This window comes from Staurois parvus, unplaced genomic scaffold (genome assembly GCF_062004578.1).
Source record: "Staurois parvus isolate SC_StPar_1 unplaced genomic scaffold, SC_StPar_1.0 ptg003371l, whole genome shotgun sequence".
NCBI lineage: Eukaryota > Metazoa > Chordata > Amphibia > Anura > Ranidae > Staurois > Staurois parvus.
The window spans coordinates 1-16761 of NW_028321167.1; the positions used below are offsets into that span (position 1 = coordinate 1).

A 16761-nucleotide genomic window follows, 5' to 3' on the forward strand; every position below is an offset into this window, starting at 1 on the left:
AAGCATTTACCTGAATGACATCGATTCATTCAGGGGTTTGTTTTTTTTTTGTTTTTTTTTTTTGTGCTCAGCTGTGATCTGGCCACGGCTCATCACATGACATGTGCATGTGATCGCTGTGACGATTCACAGCTAGACACTAGTAGACAATGGATGGCATGCATGAAGCCATCCATGGTGTACAACTGTCATGTGACCTGCTGTGATTGGTCACAGCAGGTCACATGGTACCAGCAACGGGGCCGGTACTCAGATCTGTCATCGGCCGTGTCCGAGGTACATTGGTTTTGTTTTTTTGCTATATTATTTTCAACTCACTTTGATTGATTTATGTATCTCTGTGGTTTTAAAATCGATCTATTCACCTAGGGAAGCCTATTGAAACGAGTGGTCTGTCCTAGACGTGCGCTATGAGAACGCACACGCTGGCATGCCCCTTACACCCCGGTCACGTCAGGTGCAACTTGGCCTGCGACTTGTAAAACTGTAGGCCAAGTCGCACCCTATTGTCCGCTATTAGAGCGGTCGTACGGGTGCGGTTCCGGCTTTGTCGGAGCCGCGCCGACTTCTAAAGTAGTGCACGCAGCAGAGCTTTTGGTGCGATTTGCATAGGCATTGGTGTCAGCAGGTCACCCAATTTTGAAATTGGTTTTGATGTGAGCGGGGGCTCAGGGTGTAAGAGAGCGCTTATGGCATTTGCTGCCTTTTTGTTTTCCCGAATGAAGGGGCTCGGGGGAGGGGCGCACTTTGGCATCCTCACCTTGAGTGCCGGGGGAGCTTTCCCAGAGCTGGCCGTATAGAAAGGCATTGGGAAAGAAAGGGGAGCCAAGAGAAGGAGTGAGAGAATGGAGCGCCCCCATAGACTAACGGGGCAGTGGGATGCCCATAGGCGTGCTGCTCTTCTTCAGAGAAGGTTGGTGGGAGAAGCCGCTAGGGCACGTGCAGCTTTCAGTTGCGCTCTAACCGTAAGCCGCAGCTTGTAATTTTTATTTTTTAAAATAGTTGATGCTAAGAGTAAAAAAAAAAAAAAAGAAAGAAAGAAAGCAAGAAATCCAAAGCATTGAATTGAAGGAAGGTTGTTTGAGGAAAAAATTTGGGACCGCTTCATGGGTTAGCATGTCAACCTTACGCAGGGGCTTGCTAATTTTCTCTGTATCGTTCCACGATTGTAATCCTGCCCACCCGCCGATGCGGGGGGGCAAAGCAATGGGAGAGCCCGAGGGGTATATAAGCCGTCAAAGAGGTCAGAAGATCAGCTTATGGAGAGCGTTGAATGTCGGTGTTCTGCGCTATTTCTGCCAAACTATGTTTATGAATTCTAAGAATGCTTTTTGTATAATCATAATCAATGTGATCAATAATGTCTGTCAGTTGAAAAGTTGATTTTACTGAAGAAAATGAGGAGCACACAGGCTATTGTTAAGCAGGACACCGCATGCAAGTGAGCAGCTCTGCCAGGAGGCATTGTGGGAAGGCAGGCAGGCCACGCCCACCATGCCTTGCTGGGCCCATAAAGCAGAGGTGGTTGGATCCAAACCATCCTCTGCTAGGCGGCTATTTTGGATTTGGATTTCCTGGTAATTATTAAAGAGCCATTTTAGTCCATTGGTTTTGTTTTTTTGCTATATTATTTTCAACTCACTTTGATTGATTGATGTATCTCTGTGGTTTTAAAAATGGTGCCTGCGCCATCTATCCACCTAGGGAAGCCTATTGAAACGAGTGGTCTGTCCTAGAGGTGCGCTACGAGAACGCACACGCTGGCATGCCCCTTACACCCCGGTCACGTCAGGTGCAACTTGGCCTGCGACTTGCAAAACTGTAGGCCAAGTCGCACCCTATTGTCCGCTATTACAGCGGTCCTATGGGTGCGGTTCCGGCTTTGTCGGAGCCGCGCCGACCTCTAAAGTAGTGCACGCAGCAGAGCTTTTGGTGCGGTTTGCATAGGCATTGGTGTCAGCAGGTCGCCCGATTTTGAAATGGTTTTGGGTGTGAGCGGGGGCTCAGGGTGTAAGCGAGCGCTTATGGCATTTGTTCCCTGGTTCCCTTTTTGTTTTCCCGAATGAAGGAGCTCGGGGGAGGGGCGCACTTTTGGCATCCTCACCTTGAGTGCCAGGGGACCTTTCCCAGAGCTGGCCCAGAGGTCGTTGGATGGAAACCATCCTCCGCTAGGCGGCTCTTTTTGATTTTCTCGTATCGATGAACCATTTCCATGCCGGGCACTTTTACCCCCTTCCTGCCCAGGCCATTTTTCAGGTTTCAGCGCTCTCACAATTTCAATGACAATTCGCTCGGTCATACAACATTGTACCCAAACAAACATTTCATCGTTTTCTTCACACAACTAGAGCTTTCTTTTGGTGGTATTTAATCACCGCTGGGGTTTTTATTTTTGGCTAAATTAACCAAAAAAGACCGAAAATTTAAAAACAAAACACGGTTTTCTTTGTTTCTGTTATAAAAGTTCGCAAATCCGTAATGGTTCTTCATAAATTTAGGCCGAGATGTATTCTGCTACATGTCTTTGGTGAAAATAACCCAAATTAGGATGTATTTTTTAGTTTGTAGGAAAGTGATAGAGTTCACAAACTCTGGTATAGGTCTGAATATTGATCAATCCTGAAGTAGTGACAGCCAATCTAATTTCTTGAGGCCCAAGAATGTCAGAACAGTACAGATATTCCCCAAATGACCCCTTTTTGTAAAGTAGACAGTACGACGGATTTCATAAGAGGCATGGCGAGTTTTTTGAAGTTGTATTTTTTTTGTCCGAATTTTTCAGAAAATGAAAAAAATGATTGTCACAATTATTTTTTTTTACATACTGTCACCAGTGCAGTACAGCGTCATCCTATCACTGGCATAGCGGTGATCAGGGACACTGACTGGTGACAGTATGGGGAAAAAAAAAAAAAAAAATCATTTTTTTTACTTTTTTTTTATTATTGTTCATTTTTTATTACATTTTTTTTCTTTTTCTTCAAGATTTTCTTTTCATATTTCCCTATGACCAAAGTAGTACAATGTTACCACAGTAACATTGTACTACTTTGGGGAAGTGATCAGTTTTTTTTTTTTTCTTTTCTTACACAATTTGCTTATAGCAAAGACTTCCTTTGCTATAAGCAAGCATTTACCTGAATGACATCGATTCATTCAGGGGTTTGTTTTTTTTTTGTTTTTTTTTTTTGTGCTCAGCTGTGATCTGGCCACGGCTCATCACATGACATGTGCATGTGATCGCTGTGACGATTCACAGCTAGACACTAGTAGACAATGGATGGCATGCATGAAGCCATCCATGGTGTACAACTGTCATGTGACCTGCTGTGATTGGTCACAGCAGGTCACATGGTACCAGCAACGGGGCCGGTACTCAGATCTGTCATCGGCCGTGTCCGAGGTACATTGGTTTTGTTTTTTTGCTATATTATTTTCAACTCACTTTGATTGATTTATGTATCTCTGTGGTTTTAAAATCGATCTATTCACCTAGGGAAGCCTATTGAAACGAGTGGTCTGTCCTAGACGTGCGCTATGAGAACGCACACGCTGGCATGCCCCTTACACCCCGGTCACGTCAGGTGCAACTTGGCCTGCGACTTGTAAAACTGTAGGCCAAGTCGCACCCTATTGTCCGCTATTAGAGCGGTCGTACGGGTGCGGTTCCGGCTTTGTCGGAGCCGCGCCGACTTCTAAAGTAGTGCACGCAGCAGAGCTTTTGGTGCGATTTGCATAGGCATTGGTGTCAGCAGGTCACCCAATTTTGAAATTGGTTTTGATGTGAGCGGGGGCTCAGGGTGTAAGAGAGCGCTTATGGCATTTGCTGCCTTTTTGTTTTCCCGAATGAAGGGGCTCGGGGGAGGGGCGCACTTTGGCATCCTCACCTTGAGTGCCGGGGGAGCTTTCCCAGAGCTGGCCGTATAGAAAGGCATTGGGAAAGAAAGGGGAGCCAAGAGAAGGAGTGAGAGAATGGAGCGCCCCCATAGACTAACGGGGCAGTGGGATGCCCATAGGCGTGCTGCTCTTCTTCAGAGAAGGTTGGTGGGAGAAGCCGCTAGGGCACGTGCAGCTTTCAGTTGCGCTCTAACCGTAAGCCGCAGCTTGTAATTTTTATTTTTTAAAATAGTTGATGCTAAGAGTAAAAAAAAAAAAAAAGAAAGAAAGAAAGCAAGAAATCCAAAGCATTGAATTGAAGGAAGGTTGTTTGAGGAAAAAATTTGGGACCGCTTCATGGGTTAGCATGTCAACCTTACGCAGGGGCTTGCTAATTTTCTCTGTATCGTTCCACGATTGTAATCCTGCCCACCCGCCGATGCGGGGGGGCAAAGCAATGGGAGAGCCCGAGGGGTATATAAGCCGTCAAAGAGGTCAGAAGATCAGCTTATGGAGAGCGTTGAATGTCGGTGTTCTGCGCTATTTCTGCCAAACTATGTTTATGAATTCTAAGAATGCTTTTTGTATAATCATAATCAATGTGATCAATAATGTCTGTCAGTTGAAAAGTTGATTTTACTGAAGAAAATGAGGAGCACACAGGCTATTGTTAAGCAGGACACCGCATGCAAGTGAGCAGCTCTGCCAGGAGGCATTGTGGGAAGGCAGGCAGGCCACGCCCACCATGCCTTGCTGGGCCCATAAAGCAGAGGTGGTTGGATCCAAACCATCCTCTGCTAGGCGGCTATTTTGGATTTGGATTTCCTGGTAATTATTAAAGAGCCATTTTAGTCCATTGGTTTTGTTTTTTTGCTATATTATTTTCAACTCACTTTGATTGATTGATGTATCTCTGTGGTTTTAAAAATGGTGCCTGCGCCATCTATCCACCTAGGGAAGCCTATTGAAACGAGTGGTCTGTCCTAGAGGTGCGCTACGAGAACGCACACGCTGGCATGCCCCTTACACCCCGGTCACGTCAGGTGCAACTTGGCCTGCGACTTGCAAAACTGTAGGCCAAGTCGCACCCTATTGTCCGCTATTACAGCGGTCCTATGGGTGCGGTTCCGGCTTTGTCGGAGCCGCGCCGACCTCTAAAGTAGTGCACGCAGCAGAGCTTTTGGTGCGGTTTGCATAGGCATTGGTGTCAGCAGGTCGCCCGATTTTGAAATGGTTTTGGGTGTGAGCGGGGGCTCAGGGTGTAAGCGAGCGCTTATGGCATTTGTTCCCTGGTTCCCTTTTTGTTTTCCCGAATGAAGGAGCTCGGGGGAGGGGCGCACTTTTGGCATCCTCACCTTGAGTGCCAGGGGACCTTTCCCAGAGCTGGCCCAGAGGTCGTTGGATGGAAACCATCCTCCGCTAGGCGGCTCTTTTTGATTTTCTCGTATCGATGAACCATTTCCATGCCGGGCACTTTTACCCCCTTCCTGCCCAGGCCATTTTTCAGGTTTCAGCGCTCTCACAATTTCAATGACAATTCGCTCGGTCATACAACATTGTACCCAAACAAACATTTCATCGTTTTCTTCACACAACTAGAGCTTTCTTTTGGTGGTATTTAATCACCGCTGGGGTTTTTATTTTTGGCTAAATTAACCAAAAAAGACCGAAAATTTAAAAACAAAACACGGTTTTCTTTGTTTCTGTTATAAAAGTTCGCAAATCCGTAATGGTTCTTCATAAATTTAGGCCGAGATGTATTCTGCTACATGTCTTTGGTGAAAATAACCCAAATTAGGATGTATTTTTTAGTTTGTAGGAAAGTGATAGAGTTCACAAACTCTGGTATAGGTCTGAATATTGATCAATCCTGAAGTAGTGACAGCCAATCTAATTTCTTGAGGCCCAAGAATGTCAGAACAGTACAGATATTCCCCAAATGACCCCTTTTTGTAAAGTAGACAGTACGACGGATTTCATAAGAGGCATGGCGAGTTTTTTGAAGTTGTATTTTTTTTGTCCGAATTTTTCAGAAAATGAAAAAAATGATTGTCACAATTATTTTTTTTTACATACTGTCACCAGTGCAGTACAGCGTCATCCTATCACTGGCATAGCGGTGATCAGGGACACTGACTGGTGACAGTATGGAAAAAAAAAAAAAAATCATTTTTTTTACTTTTTTTTTATTATTGTTCATTTTTTATTACATTTTTTTTCTTTTTCTTCAAGATTTTCTTTTCATATTTCCCTATGACCAAAGTAGTACAATGTTACCACAGTAACATTGTACTACTTTGGGGAAGTGATCAGTTTTTTTTTTTTTCTTTTCTTACACAATTTGCTTATAGCAAAGACTTCCTTTGCTATAAGCAAGCATTTACCTGAATGACATCGATTCATTCAGGGGTTTGTTTTTTTTTTGTTTTTTTTTTTTGTGCTCAGCTGTGATCTGGCCACGGCTCATCACATGACATGTGCATGTGATCGCTGTGACGATTCACAGCTAGACACTAGTAGACAATGGATGGCATGCATGAAGCCATCCATGGTGTACAACTGTCATGTGACCTGCTGTGATTGGTCACAGCAGGTCACATGGTACCAGCAACGGGGCCGGTACTCAGATCTGTCATCGGCCGTGTCCGAGGTACATTGGTTTTGTTTTTTTGCTATATTATTTTCAACTCACTTTGATTGATTTATGTATCTCTGTGGTTTTAAAATCGATCTATTCACCTAGGGAAGCCTATTGAAACGAGTGGTCTGTCCTAGACGTGCGCTATGAGAACGCACACGCTGGCATGCCCCTTACACCCCGGTCACGTCAGGTGCAACTTGGCCTGCGACTTGTAAAACTGTAGGCCAAGTCGCACCCTATTGTCCGCTATTACAGCGGTCCTATGGGTGCGGTTCCGGCTTTGTCGGAGCCGCGCCGACCTCTAAAGTAGTGCACGCAGCAGAGCTTTTGGTGCGGTTTGCATAGGCATTGGTGTCAGCAGGTCGCCCGATTTTGAAATGGTTTTGGGTGTGAGCGGGGGCTCAGGGTGTAAGCGAGCGCTTATGGCATTTGTTCCCTGGTTCCCTTTTTGTTTTCCCGAATGAAGGAGCTCGGGGGAGGGGCGCACTTTTGGCATCCTCACCTTGAGTGCCAGGGGACCTTTCCCAGAGCTGGCCCAGAGGTCGTTGGATGGAAACCATCCTCCGCTAGGCGGCTCTTTTTGATTTTCTCGTATCGATGAACCATTTCCATGCCGGGCACTTTTACCCCCTTCCTGCCCAGGCCATTTTTCAGGTTTCAGCGCTCTCACAATTTCAATGACAATTCGCTCGGTCATACAACATTGTACCCAAACAAACATTTCATCGTTTTCTTCACACAACTAGAGCTTTCTTTTGGTGGTATTTAATCACCGCTGGGGTTTTTATTTTTGGCTAAATTAACCAAAAAAGACCGAAAATTTAAAAACAAAACACGGTTTTCTTTGTTTCTGTTATAAAAGTTCGCAAATCCGTAATGGTTCTTCATAAATTTAGGCCGAGATGTATTCTGCTACATGTCTTTGGTGAAAATAACCCAAATTAGGATGTATTTTTTAGTTTGTAGGAAAGTGATAGAGTTCACAAACTCTGGTATAGGTCTGAATATTGATCAATCCTGAAGTAGTGACAGCCAATCTAATTTCTTGAGGCCCAAGAATGTCAGAACAGTACAGATATTCCCCAAATGACCCCTTTTTGTAAAGTAGACAGTACGACGGATTTCATAAGAGGCATGGCGAGTTTTTTGAAGTTGTATTTTTTTTGTCCGAATTTTTCAGAAAATGAAAAAAATGATTGTCACAATTATTTTTTTTTACATACTGTCACCAGTGCAGTACAGCGTCATCCTATCACTGGCATAGCGGTGATCAGGGACACTGACTGGTGACAGTATGGAAAAAAAAAAAAAAATCATTTTTTTTACTTTTTTTTTATTATTGTTCATTTTTTATTACATTTTTTTTCTTTTTCTTCAAGATTTTCTTTTCATATTTCCCTATGACCAAAGTAGTACAATGTTACCACAGTAACATTGTACTACTTTGGGGAAGTGATCAGTTTTTTTTTTTTTCTTTTCTTACACAATTTGCTTATAGCAAAGACTTCCTTTGCTATAAGCAAGCATTTACCTGAATGACATCGATTCATTCAGGGGTTTGTTTTTTTTTTGTTTTTTTTTTTTGTGCTCAGCTGTGATCTGGCCACGGCTCATCACATGACATGTGCATGTGATCGCTGTGACGATTCACAGCTAGACACTAGTAGACAATGGATGGCATGCATGAAGCCATCCATGGTGTACAACTGTCATGTGACCTGCTGTGATTGGTCACAGCAGGTCACATGGTACCAGCAACGGGGCCGGTACTCAGATCTGTCATCGGCCGTGTCCGAGGTACATTGGTTTTGTTTTTTTGCTATATTATTTTCAACTCACTTTGATTGATTTATGTATCTCTGTGGTTTTAAAATCGATCTATTCACCTAGGGAAGCCTATTGAAACGAGTGGTCTGTCCTAGACGTGCGCTATGAGAACGCACACGCTGGCATGCCCCTTACACCCCGGTCACGTCAGGTGCAACTTGGCCTGCGACTTGTAAAACTGTAGGCCAAGTCGCACCCTATTGTCCGCTATTAGAGCGGTCGTACGGGTGCGGTTCCGGCTTTGTCGGAGCCGCGCCGACTTCTAAAGTAGTGCACGCAGCAGAGCTTTTGGTGCGATTTGCATAGGCATTGGTGTCAGCAGGTCACCCAATTTTGAAATTGGTTTTGATGTGAGCGGGGGCTCAGGGTGTAAGAGAGCGCTTATGGCATTTGCTGCCTTTTTGTTTTCCCGAATGAAGGGGCTCGGGGGAGGGGCGCACTTTGGCATCCTCACCTTGAGTGCCGGGGGAGCTTTCCCAGAGCTGGCCGTATAGAAAGGCATTGGGAAAGAAAGGGGAGCCAAGAGAAGGAGTGAGAGAATGGAGCGCCCCCATAGACTAACGGGGCAGTGGGATGCCCATAGGCGTGCTGCTCTTCTTCAGAGAAGGTTGGTGGGAGAAGCCGCTAGGGCACGTGCAGCTTTCAGTTGCGCTCTAACCGTAAGCCGCAGCTTGTAATTTTTATTTTTTAAAATAGTTGATGCTAAGAGTAAAAAAAAAAAAAAAGAAAGAAAGAAAGCAAGAAATCCAAAGCATTGAATTGAAGGAAGGTTGTTTGAGGAAAAAATTTGGGACCGCTTCATGGGTTAGCATGTCAACCTTACGCAGGGGCTTGCTAATTTTCTCTGTATCGTTCCACGATTGTAATCCTGCCCACCCGCCGATGCGGGGGGGCAAAGCAATGGGAGAGCCCGAGGGGTATATAAGCCGTCAAAGAGGTCAGAAGATCAGCTTATGGAGAGCGTTGAATGTCGGTGTTCTGCGCTATTTCTGCCAAACTATGTTTATGAATTCTAAGAATGCTTTTTGTATAATCATAATCAATGTGATCAATAATGTCTGTCAGTTGAAAAGTTGATTTTACTGAAGAAAATGAGGAGCACACAGGCTATTGTTAAGCAGGACACCGCATGCAAGTGAGCAGCTCTGCCAGGAGGCATTGTGGGAAGGCAGGCAGGCCACGCCCACCATGCCTTGCTGGGCCCATAAAGCAGAGGTGGTTGGATCCAAACCATCCTCTGCTAGGCGGCTATTTTGGATTTGGATTTCCTGGTAATTATTAAAGAGCCATTTTAGTCCATTGGTTTTGTTTTTTTGCTATATTATTTTCAACTCACTTTGATTGATTGATGTATCTCTGTGGTTTTAAAAATGGTGCCTGCGCCATCTATCCACCTAGGGAAGCCTATTGAAACGAGTGGTCTGTCCTAGACGTGCGCTATGAGAACGCACACGCTGGCATGCCCCTTACACCCCGGTCACGTCAGGTGCAACTTGGCCTGCGACTTGTAAAACTGTAGGCCAAGTCGCACCCTATTGTCCGCTATTACAGCGGTCCTATGGGTGCGGTTCCGGCTTTGTCGGAGCCGCGCCGACCTCTAAAGTAGTGCACGCAGCAGAGCTTTTGGTGCGGTTTGCATAGGCATTGGTGTCAGCAGGTCGCCCGATTTTGAAATGGTTTTGGGTGTGAGCGGGGGCTCAGGGTGTAAGCGAGCGCTTATGGCATTTGTTCCCTGGTTCCCTTTTTGTTTTCCCGAATGAAGGAGCTCGGGGGAGGGGCGCACTTTTGGCATCCTCACCTTGAGTGCCAGGGGACCTTTCCCAGAGCTGGCCCAGAGGTCGTTGGATGGAAACCATCCTCCGCTAGGCGGCTCTTTTTGATTTTCTCGTATCGATGAACCATTTCCATGCCGGGCACTTTTACCCCCTTCCTGCCCAGGCCATTTTTCAGGTTTCAGCGCTCTCACAATTTCAATGACAATTCGCTCGGTCATACAACATTGTACCCAAACAAACATTTCATCGTTTTCTTCACACAACTAGAGCTTTCTTTTGGTGGTATTTAATCACCGCTGGGGTTTTTATTTTTGGCTAAATTAACCAAAAAAGACCGAAAATTTAAAAACAAAACACGGTTTTCTTTGTTTCTGTTATAAAAGTTCGCAAATCCGTAATGGTTCTTCATAAATTTAGGCCGAGATGTATTCTGCTACATGTCTTTGGTGAAAATAACCCAAATTAGGATGTATTTTTTAGTTTGTAGGAAAGTGATAGAGTTCACAAACTCTGGTATAGGTCTGAATATTGATCAATCCTGAAGTAGTGACAGCCAATCTAATTTCTTGAGGCCCAAGAATGTCAGAACAGTACAGATATTCCCCAAATGACCCCTTTTTGTAAAGTAGACAGTACGACGGATTTCATAAGAGGCATGGCGAGTTTTTTGAAGTTGTATTTTTTTTGTCCGAATTTTTCAGAAAATGAAAAAAATGATTGTCACAATTATTTTTTTTTACATACTGTCACCAGTGCAGTACAGCGTCATCCTATCACTGGCATAGCGGTGATCAGGGACACTGACTGGTGACAGTATGGAAAAAAAAAAAAAAATCATTTTTTTTACTTTTTTTTTATTATTGTTCATTTTTTATTACATTTTTTTTCTTTTTCTTCAAGATTTTCTTTTCATATTTCCCTATGACCAAAGTAGTACAATGTTACCACAGTAACATTGTACTACTTTGGGGAAGTGATCAGTTTTTTTTTTTTTCTTTTCTTACACAATTTGCTTATAGCAAAGACTTCCTTTGCTATAAGCAAGCATTTACCTGAATGACATCGATTCATTCAGGGGTTTGTTTTTTTTTTGTTTTTTTTTTTTGTGCTCAGCTGTGATCTGGCCACGGCTCATCACATGACATGTGCATGTGATCGCTGTGACGATTCACAGCTAGACACTAGTAGACAATGGATGGCATGCATGAAGCCATCCATGGTGTACAACTGTCATGTGACCTGCTGTGATTGGTCACAGCAGGTCACATGGTACCAGCAACGGGGCCGGTACTCAGATCTGTCATCGGCCGTGTCCGAGGTACATTGGTTTTGTTTTTTTGCTATATTATTTTCAACTCACTTTGATTGATTTATGTATCTCTGTGGTTTTAAAATCGATCTATTCACCTAGGGAAGCCTATTGAAACGAGTGGTCTGTCCTAGACGTGCGCTATGAGAACGCACACGCTGGCATGCCCCTTACACCCCGGTCACGTCAGGTGCAACTTGGCCTGCGACTTGTAAAACTGTAGGCCAAGTCGCACCCTATTGTCCGCTATTAGAGCGGTCGTACGGGTGCGGTTCCGGCTTTGTCGGAGCCGCGCCGACTTCTAAAGTAGTGCACGCAGCAGAGCTTTTGGTGCGATTTGCATAGGCATTGGTGTCAGCAGGTCACCCAATTTTGAAATTGGTTTTGATGTGAGCGGGGGCTCAGGGTGTAAGAGAGCGCTTATGGCATTTGCTGCCTTTTTGTTTTCCCGAATGAAGGGGCTCGGGGGAGGGGCGCACTTTGGCATCCTCACCTTGAGTGCCGGGGGAGCTTTCCCAGAGCTGGCCGTATAGAAAGGCATTGGGAAAGAAAGGGGAGCCAAGAGAAGGAGTGAGAGAATGGAGCGCCCCCATAGACTAACGGGGCAGTGGGATGCCCATAGGCGTGCTGCTCTTCTTCAGAGAAGGTTGGTGGGAGAAGCCGCTAGGGCACGTGCAGCTTTCAGTTGCGCTCTAACCGTAAGCCGCAGCTTGTAATTTTTATTTTTTAAAATAGTTGATGCTAAGAGTAAAAAAAAAAAAAAAGAAAGAAAGAAAGCAAGAAATCCAAAGCATTGAATTGAAGGAAGGTTGTTTGAGGAAAAAATTTGGGACCGCTTCATGGGTTAGCATGTCAACCTTACGCAGGGGCTTGCTAATTTTCTCTGTATCGTTCCACGATTGTAATCCTGCCCACCCGCCGATGCGGGGGGGCAAAGCAATGGGAGAGCCCGAGGGGTATATAAGCCGTCAAAGAGGTCAGAAGATCAGCTTATGGAGAGCGTTGAATGTCGGTGTTCTGCGCTATTTCTGCCAAACTATGTTTATGAATTCTAAGAATGCTTTTTGTATAATCATAATCAATGTGATCAATAATGTCTGTCAGTTGAAAAGTTGATTTTACTGAAGAAAATGAGGAGCACACAGGCTATTGTTAAGCAGGACACCGCATGCAAGTGAGCAGCTCTGCCAGGAGGCATTGTGGGAAGGCAGGCAGGCCACGCCCACCATGCCTTGCTGGGCCCATAAAGCAGAGGTGGTTGGATCCAAACCATCCTCTGCTAGGCGGCTATTTTGGATTTGGATTTCCTGGTAATTATTAAAGAGCCATTTTAGTCCATTGGTTTTGTTTTTTTGCTATATTATTTTCAACTCACTTTGATTGATTGATGTATCTCTGTGGTTTTAAAAATGGTGCCTGCGCCATCTATCCACCTAGGGAAGCCTATTGAAACGAGTGGTCTGTCCTAGACGTGCGCTATGAGAACGCACACGCTGGCATGCCCCTTACACCCCGGTCACGTCAGGTGCAACTTGGCCTGCGACTTGTAAAACTGTAGGCCAAGTCGCACCCTATTGTCCGCTATTACAGCGGTCCTATGGGTGCGGTTCCGGCTTTGTCGGAGCCGCGCCGACCTCTAAAGTAGTGCACGCAGCAGAGCTTTTGGTGCGGTTTGCATAGGCATTGGTGTCAGCAGGTCGCCCGATTTTGAAATGGTTTTGGGTGTGAGCGGGGGCTCAGGGTGTAAGCGAGCGCTTATGGCATTTGTTCCCTGGTTCCCTTTTTGTTTTCCCGAATGAAGGAGCTCGGGGGAGGGGCGCACTTTTGGCATCCTCACCTTGAGTGCCAGGGGACCTTTCCCAGAGCTGGCCCAGAGGTCGTTGGATGGAAACCATCCTCCGCTAGGCGGCTCTTTTTGATTTTCTCGTATCGATGAACCATTTCCATGCCGGGCACTTTTACCCCCTTCCTGCCCAGGCCATTTTTCAGGTTTCAGCGCTCTCACAATTTCAATGACAATTCGCTCGGTCATACAACATTGTACCCAAACAAACATTTCATCGTTTTCTTCACACAACTAGAGCTTTCTTTTGGTGGTATTTAATCACCGCTGGGGTTTTTATTTTTGGCTAAATTAACCAAAAAAGACCGAAAATTTAAAAACAAAACACGGTTTTCTTTGTTTCTGTTATAAAAGTTCGCAAATCCGTAATGGTTCTTCATAAATTTAGGCCGAGATGTATTCTGCTACATGTCTTTGGTGAAAATAACCCAAATTAGGATGTATTTTTTAGTTTGTAGGAAAGTGATAGAGTTCACAAACTCTGGTATAGGTCTGAATATTGATCAATCCTGAAGTAGTGACAGCCAATCTAATTTCTTGAGGCCCAAGAATGTCAGAACAGTACAGATATTCCCCAAATGACCCCTTTTTGTAAAGTAGACAGTACGACGGATTTCATAAGAGGCATGGCGAGTTTTTTGAAGTTGTATTTTTTTTGTCCGAATTTTTCAGAAAATGAAAAAAATGATTGTCACAATTATTTTTTTTTACATACTGTCACCAGTGCAGTACAGCGTCATCCTATCACTGGCATAGCGGTGATCAGGGACACTGACTGGTGACAGTATGGAAAAAAAAAAAAAAATCATTTTTTTTACTTTTTTTTTATTATTGTTCATTTTTTATTACATTTTTTTTCTTTTTCTTCAAGATTTTCTTTTCATATTTCCCTATGACCAAAGTAGTACAATGTTACCACAGTAACATTGTACTACTTTGGGGAAGTGATCAGTTTTTTTTTTTTTCTTTTCTTACACAATTTGCTTATAGCAAAGACTTCCTTTGCTATAAGCAAGCATTTACCTGAATGACATCGATTCATTCAGGGGTTTGTTTTTTTTTTGTTTTTTTTTTTTGTGCTCAGCTGTGATCTGGCCACGGCTCATCACATGACATGTGCATGTGATCGCTGTGACGATTCACAGCTAGACACTAGTAGACAATGGATGGCATGCATGAAGCCATCCATGGTGTACAACTGTCATGTGACCTGCTGTGATTGGTCACAGCAGGTCACATGGTACCAGCAACGGGGCCGGTACTCAGATCTGTCATCGGCCGTGTCCGAGGTACATTGGTTTTGTTTTTTTGCTATATTATTTTCAACTCACTTTGATTGATTTATGTATCTCTGTGGTTTTAAAATCGATCTATTCACCTAGGGAAGCCTATTGAAACGAGTGGTCTGTCCTAGACGTGCGCTATGAGAACGCACACGCTGGCATGCCCCTTACACCCCGGTCACGTCAGGTGCAACTTGGCCTGCGACTTGTAAAACTGTAGGCCAAGTCGCACCCTATTGTCCGCTATTAGAGCGGTCGTACGGGTGCGGTTCCGGCTTTGTCGGAGCCGCGCCGACTTCTAAAGTAGTGCACGCAGCAGAGCTTTTGGTGCGATTTGCATAGGCATTGGTGTCAGCAGGTCACCCAATTTTGAAATTGGTTTTGATGTGAGCGGGGGCTCAGGGTGTAAGAGAGCGCTTATGGCATTTGCTGCCTTTTTGTTTTCCCGAATGAAGGGGCTCGGGGGAGGGGCGCACTTTGGCATCCTCACCTTGAGTGCCGGGGGAGCTTTCCCAGAGCTGGCCGTATAGAAAGGCATTGGGAAAGAAAGGGGAGCCAAGAGAAGGAGTGAGAGAATGGAGCGCCCCCATAGACTAACGGGGCAGTGGGATGCCCATAGGCGTGCTGCTCTTCTTCAGAGAAGGTTGGTGGGAGAAGCCGCTAGGGCACGTGCAGCTTTCAGTTGCGCTCTAACCGTAAGCCGCAGCTTGTAATTTTTATTTTTTAAAATAGTTGATGCTAAGAGTAAAAAAAAAAAAAAAGAAAGAAAGAAAGCAAGAAATCCAAAGCATTGAATTGAAGGAAGGTTGTTTGAGGAAAAAATTTGGGACCGCTTCATGGGTTAGCATGTCAACCTTACGCAGGGGCTTGCTAATTTTCTCTGTATCGTTCCACGATTGTAATCCTGCCCACCCGCCGATGCGGGGGGGCAAAGCAATGGGAGAGCCCGAGGGGTATATAAGCCGTCAAAGAGGTCAGAAGATCAGCTTATGGAGAGCGTTGAATGTCGGTGTTCTGCGCTATTTCTGCCAAACTATGTTTATGAATTCTAAGAATGCTTTTTGTATAATCATAATCAATGTGATCAATAATGTCTGTCAGTTGAAAAGTTGATTTTACTGAAGAAAATGAGGAGCACACAGGCTATTGTTAAGCAGGACACCGCATGCAAGTGAGCAGCTCTGCCAGGAGGCATTGTGGGAAGGCAGGCAGGCCACGCCCACCATGCCTTGCTGGGCCCATAAAGCAGAGGTGGTTGGATCCAAACCATCCTCTGCTAGGCGGCTATTTTGGATTTGGATTTCCTGGTAATTATTAAAGAGCCATTTTAGTCCATTGGTTTTGTTTTTTTGCTATATTATTTTCAACTCACTTTGATTGATTGATGTATCTCTGTGGTTTTAAAAATGGTGCCTGCGCCATCTATCCACCTAGGGAAGCCTATTGAAACGAGTGGTCTGTCCTAGACGTGCGCTATGAGAACGCACACGCTGGCATGCCCCTTACACCCCGGTCACGTCAGGTGCAACTTGGCCTGCGACTTGTAAAACTGTAGGCCAAGTCGCACCCTATTGTCCGCTATTACAGCGGTCCTATGGGTGCGGTTCCGGCTTTGTCGGAGCCGCGCCGACCTCTAAAGTAGTGCACGCAGCAGAGCTTTTGGTGCGGTTTGCATAGGCATTGGTGTCAGCAGGTCGCCCGATTTTGAAATGGTTTTGGGTGTGAGCGGGGGCTCAGGGTGTAAGCGAGCGCTTATGGCATTTGTTCCCTGGTTCCCTTTTTGTTTTCCCGAATGAAGGAGCTCGGGGGAGGGGCGCACTTTTGGCATCCTCACCTTGAGTGCCAGGGGACCTTTCCCAGAGCTGGCCCAGAGGTCGTTGGATGGAAACCATCCTCCGCTAGGCGGCTCTTTTTGATTTTCTCGTATCGATGAACCATTTCCATGCCGGGCACTTTTACCCCCTTCCTGCCCAGGCCATTTTTCAGGTTTCAGCGCTCTCACAATTTCAATGACAATTCGCTCGGTCATACAACATTGTACCCAAACAAACATTTCATCGTTTTCTTCACACAACTAGAGCTTTCTTTTGGTGGTATTTAATCACCGCTGGGGTTTTTATTTTTGGCTAAATTAACCAAAAAAGACCGAAAATTTAAAAACAAAACACGGTTTTCTTTGTTTCTGTTATAAAAGTTCGCAAATCCGT

General features: G+C 44.9%; 5 non-coding genes across 5 annotated transcripts; all 5 read right to left on the reverse strand.

Moving 5' to 3' along the window:
- Positions 1-1088: 1088 nt before the first annotated feature.
- LOC149428244 (U6 spliceosomal RNA) lies at positions 1089-1195 on the reverse strand. The gene has a single exon (XR_016310798.1). It is a non-coding gene; the product is annotated as a U6 spliceosomal RNA (small nuclear RNA).
- A 3020-nt stretch (positions 1196-4215) lies between these two features.
- On the reverse strand, positions 4216-4322 carry LOC149428245 (U6 spliceosomal RNA). The gene has a single exon (XR_016310809.1). It is a non-coding gene; the product is annotated as a U6 spliceosomal RNA (small nuclear RNA).
- A 4804-nt stretch (positions 4323-9126) lies between these two features.
- Positions 9127-9233, reverse strand: LOC149428246 (U6 spliceosomal RNA). The gene has a single exon (XR_016310820.1). It is a non-coding gene; the product is annotated as a U6 spliceosomal RNA (small nuclear RNA).
- Positions 9234-12249: 3016 nt separating this feature from the next.
- Positions 12250-12356, reverse strand: LOC149428247 (U6 spliceosomal RNA). The gene has a single exon (XR_016310824.1). It is a non-coding gene; the product is annotated as a U6 spliceosomal RNA (small nuclear RNA).
- A 3016-nt stretch (positions 12357-15372) lies between these two features.
- On the reverse strand, positions 15373-15479 carry LOC149428248 (U6 spliceosomal RNA). The gene has a single exon (XR_016310825.1). It is a non-coding gene; the product is annotated as a U6 spliceosomal RNA (small nuclear RNA).
- Between the last annotated feature and the right edge of the window lie 1282 nt (positions 15480-16761).